We start from the raw sequence: 5,582 nt of genomic DNA, 5'->3' as shown, positions 1-5,582 counted from the left end.
ACTCGTGGATGCAGTCGAGACAAAGCTGTTCAGCGTCTGTTGCCCTTGGACACCACTTTTACCTTGAAGGTACTCTCTATATCTGAAATGATATTTAAGAAGAGGAAACAATTAGGAAAAGATCATCACATGAAAGCAACAAAAATTTTTTTCATAATATATGCATTTTGGTCAAACTATAATCTTTTTATCCTGCTAGCTGCTACAATCAGATCAGCCATGTAATAAAATTGAATTAAGCACTTGTGAAGGTAAGTAATCAAGATTTTCATTTAGGGATAATCAAATAAAGTACTAAATCTAATAAAAGCAACACGATGCTCTGCATCTGGAAAATATGGACTGTTAGAATTTAAGCGCTGGCGCGACAGGGTAGTTAACCCTCACTAAGCTAAGGTGGAAGGGAAGATAAATTACTTCACGTTCAATGCATGCAAAAGGAATGGACAGTACGCGGTGCCTGAAAATAATGCACTTAGATAGACGTAGACCGCGGTCTATCGAACCCGCAGTCTATCGGCCCACGGCCTACCGGGCTGTAGTGTAGGCCGGGGCTGCAGCCCGACTCACGTTTTTAAATGGTCATATAACAATTTTAATCCAACATTTGGGGGGCGACGTACGAGTCATTAGCTCCCATTATACATTCAATGTAGAATTGATAGATAACAATAAATTCATTCAATAGGGTCTACTTACTCTTCTTGATGTTGCCGTTGGTAGTGTTTTGTGAAGCCCGAAGTCGTACCCCTTGTCTCCACGATTATCCTTGTCATTTTGCACGTTTTGCATCTCGCACGTTGCTTCGCCTTCCCTTTTTCAAAAAATTCTTCATGCTCAACGAAGCCAAACTTTATCATTCGCGAATGCGATCCTGCTGACATGCTGAATAATAGAGCTGTTAATACGTCCAGATGCAGATCCTATTGTGTTAGGCCAGATCCGCCACTCATGCACGCTCGCGGAAAAAAAAACGTACTTAAAAAAAACCCTGGTGTATTAGATCGAACGAAAGCGTAATACTAAGAGGAGTCAAGCGAAAAGTCTGCTTCTCTACTTATACTCCTAAGAGGGAGACTTTAGTGTCGACTCTGTTTCCCCCCACCCACAGAAACCAATTATGTGATACACCCCGAATTACTTTCCATTGTTTTAAGTACCCATCAACGAGTGGGTACTTACCCACTGACAAAAACACAGCTGTCCTGCACAATTTTCTTTCAATGACTTGATTACCGACTAGCCCCTCTCCTTTCAGTCCCGAATCACACACAGAAGTTTCTTTTGTGTGGGAGAGTACAGCACGCCTGTGACAAATTTACCTGTGGCAAATGTAGGCGGACTTCACCTTGGTTATGTGACAAATGCAAGATGTGAAGATTGTATGCAGCAATTGTTTGCTTGAAACATTTATTCCGCTTGGTACATTTTCCTCTTTTTTTGGCTTATCTTTGTGTGAAATGAAAATTTTCTTTTTCAAATTAATTAATTTCACAGTTTGTTGTTTTTCTAAACTGAAATTGAAATGTGTGGGGCGCTAAATTTGTTGCTCTGTCCTCTAAAAATTTAGGATTGGCAGTATGCAAGTATTCCCACCATAAAATGATGGCCATTATAAAAATAATTTTCATGGCAAATAAATAAATAAAAATGTTTCTTGACTCAAAAGCCAAAACAGGATGATTGTGGAGAGCCGTTGAGAATCAAACACGCCCAGGGTTGAGCATGAGCATGCACAGTTAGCAATTCAATGGAGACAAAGAGTACCTTGAGTGGAATTTGCAAATTTTGGAAGAGGGAGGGGGGATGCAGCAGAACTGGAAAAAGCTGACTCTAATTGTTAAAAAAACAAACGCAGATAAGCATGTTATACACGGCGATCGAACAAATGTATTTTCATAATGATCACGTAAGTAAAGCAACAGCTGCGATAAAAGTAATCATGGTAGTCCTTCGAAAGGTCGAAGATGACACGTCAGTGTTGGTGTTGGTGTTTGCGCATATGAGCTTGCAGCCCAAATGTGGATGCGCAGCTCTTGCCGCAGAGCTGACAGGATACAGCAGTGTTGGGATTAAGCACTCTGTTTTTCCGGGCCAGCCTTTTGTCATCCAGGCTCTGTAGCCGGTTTCTTTCAAACTGTTTTGTGCCTTTGCGAATGGATGCCCTCCAGGCCGGTCTGTCCTGGGATAGGGTTTGCCATTGGTCAACTGGGATGCCGTAGGCCTTGAGGGTTGACTTTAGAACGTCTTTATAACGCTTCCTCTGCCCCCCTGTATGCCGTTTCCCAGTTGACAGCTCAGCATGGAACAGTTGTTTAGGGAGTCTGCTGTCATCCATGCGAGTGACGTGGCCTGACCAGCGAAGCTGTGACTGGTTCAGCATGGCTTCGATGCCAGTGGTCTCAGCCCTCCGAAGGACCTCCTGGTTGGGTATCTGGTCCTTCCAGTCAATGCGGAGAAGTTTGCGAAGGCAGCGCAGGTGGAAATGATCCAGCTTCTTGATGTGCCGCCTGTAACAAGTCCATGTCTCGCAGCCGTACAGCAGAGACGGCAGCACCACGGCACGGTAAACCTTCAACTTGGTCTTGATCGAGATGCCCCGTTCATGCCATATTCGTGTGTGGAGACGCCCAAACGCCTGACTTGCTCGCGAAATGCGACACAGAACCTCGTCATCAATGTTGGCTGCAGAGTTTATGCAGCTGCCCAGGTACTTGAAGGTGTCTACATTTTTCAGCACATTGCCGTCCATGGAGATGTTGGCAGGAGGCCGAGCAGTGTTTGGGGCGAGCTGCCGAAGAACCTCCGTCTTCTCGATGCTCACTGTTAGCCCAAAAGACTTAGCTGCAGTGGCAAAACAGTCAGCAAGCTGTTGCAGGTCTTCCTCAGAGTGAGCTGCCAGTGCACAATCATCTGCAAAGAGGAAGTCGCGAACAATGGCACGGGTCACTTTCGTGTGGGATTTTAGGCGACGAAGGTTGAAGAAATCGCCATCCATGCGATAATGGATCTTGACTCCTGCTGTTGTTTGAGAGAGCGCTGCAGAGAGCATCTGGGCAAAGAGGAGACTGAACAGCGTTGGGGCAAGCACACATCCTTGCTTCACCCCGTTTGACACTGGAAAAGGGTCAGATGTATCGCCATTTTCAATGACCCTGCCAAGCATACCATCATGGAAGGCGCGGACAATCGCTACAAAACGAGGTGGGCATCCGAGTCTGCTGAGTATTGCCCAGAGTGCAGTCCGGTTTACTGTGTCAAATGCCTTGGTGAGATCGATGAAGAGCAGGTGGAGATCTTGGTGCTGCTCGACACATTTTTCCTGTAGCTGCCTGACAGCAAAGACCATATCTACCGTGCCTCTCAGCTTTCTGAAGCCACACTGACTTTCAGACACAACATCATCCAGTATGTGCTTGGTGATACGATTCAGCAGAATACGGGCCAATATCTTGCCTGCAATGCTGAGGAGGCTGATCCCGCGGTGGTTGTCACAGGATGAGCGATCACCCTTGTTTTTGTACAAGTGGATGATGTTAGCATCCCTGAAGTCCTGGGGAAGCTCACCATTTATCCAAAATACTTGGAACAGCCTGGTGAGGTGAGCGATAAGCGTTTCACCGCCGGCTTTGAACACTTCCGCTGGAATTCCATCTGGGCCTGGAGCCTTGCCTGTTTGCAGCTGCTTGATGGCTTCAGTGATCTCTGCGTGATTAGGTTGGGCATCAAGTTGATGGACCATGGGTTTCTGCTGGATGGACTCTATTGCTACGTTTGACACTTCTGAGGTCTGATTCAACAGCGTGCTGAAGTGGAGAGTCCATTGTTTCAAGATGTCCTCTTTGTCAGTAAGGAGTATGCCATCCCGGTTTCGGATTGGGGCCGTTGTGCACTGAGCGGGGCCGAAAATGGATTTTAGCCCTGCATAAAACTCCTTGGACCGTTTGTTGTCTGCGTGATTTTGAACCTCCGTAGCTTTGTCTGCCCACCAAGCATCCTTCAGCTCCCTCGTGCGGCTTTGCACCTGCCTGCGTAGCTGTTTGAAGAGGTTGTGCTTGGACGCGGAGTTCTTGTCGCTCAGCCAAGCGGCATGAGCGGTGCGCTTCGCTTCTATCAGCTTGAGGATGTCCTGGTCGTTTTGGTCAAACCAGTCCTGGTGTTTGCGCTTACGGAATCCCAGAGCTGTCTCGGCGGCTGAGAACACTGCATCCCTGAACACAGACCAGGCGTGCTCGGAAGTATCAGTATCAGCAGGCAGAGCAGGTAGCTGATCACGCAGCTTTTCTTGTAGCTCACTCACAACGCTTGCGCACTTAAGACGGGACACATCGAGCTTTCTCTTAATGCAGCTTGGTTTCTTCCGCACTGGTTTGTGTACAATAAAGCGGGCTTTGCACCTTAGGAGGACGTGGTCTGTCCAGCAGTCCGCACCTCTCAGTGCTCTAGTGTCAAGAATTTCACAGAGGTCCTGGTGTCTGGTGATGATGTAGTCAAGCAAGTGCCAGTGCTTTGATCTTGGATGCATCCAGGTGACCTTGTGAGCATCCTTGTGTTTGAAAACCGTGTTTGTTATTACCAGGTTTTCCTCAGCACAGAGACTAAGTAGCATCAGACCGTTAGAGTTTTCCTTTCCATAACCGTGTGAGCCCAGCACTCTAGGCCAGGCGTGCTTGTTGCTGCCGACCCGTGCATTGAAGTCCCCAAGCAGGAGGAGCTTATCGTTGCTTGGTACGCTGTGGATGACTTCGCGCAGGCTTGAGTAAAAAGCCTCTCTCTCCTCTTCCGGGTGGGTCATGGTAGGAGCATAGACGCTGATGAGAGTCAGGTGCGTCTTGCTCTCCAGACGCAGACGCAATGTCATTATGCGGTCTGAGATCCCTTTGGGAAGTGAGGTGAGGCTTGAGGCTATGTCGTTCCGGATGGCAAAACCAACGCCAGAGATCCGTGGTTCGGTCTCTGATTTGCCGCTCCAAAAGAAGGTGTAGCCGGCTCCCACTTCTTTCACGCTGCCTGTGTCAGCCCTTCTGGTCTCGCTGAGTGCAGCTATGGTGATGTTATAGTTGCCCAGTTCATGTCCAACAATCGCTGTCATGCGCTGAGGACGACTGTTTGCGTCCATAAGGGTCCTCACATTCCAGGCACCGAGGTTGATGTTTTTTCGACTTTGATTGTTTCGACCGCAGAGGTGGATGTCCAGCCAGCCGCGGCAAGCTGGCAGGATCAGGGTGAGGCAAGCTTTGTTTAGGCCACCTTTTCTAGGCCCTTCCCCAAAAGGGGGGAGCAGTGCACTCCCTAACTAGGGCTGCTCCGTCATCCAGAGCTGCTGCCAAAACATCCTGTTGCCTCGTGTCAGGATGGGGCGACCACTTGGCTCTGGTCGCGTGGATGCAAGCTTGTGGCTAGTGGCTCCCAGTGCCATCCTGCACCTGCCACCGTCACCACGCACTCATCGCTCCACGGCTTTGGGGTTGGCACTGACGTAACCTGGGCAGGAAGTAGCGAGTCAAACGTTGCCTCGGCATCGCGCGAATGTATTGAAGTGATCCGATCCGTTTTGCATTTTTTTCAGGCCGGGATTGGTG

The sequence above is a fragment of the Hippocampus comes genome, unplaced genomic scaffold (assembly GCF_001891065.2).
Source record: "Hippocampus comes isolate QL1 unplaced genomic scaffold, H_comes_QL1_v1.1 scaffold234, whole genome shotgun sequence".
In the NCBI taxonomy this organism is placed as follows: domain Eukaryota; kingdom Metazoa; phylum Chordata; class Actinopteri; order Syngnathiformes; family Syngnathidae; genus Hippocampus; species Hippocampus comes.
Note: the sequence above shows the minus strand (reverse complement) of the source record.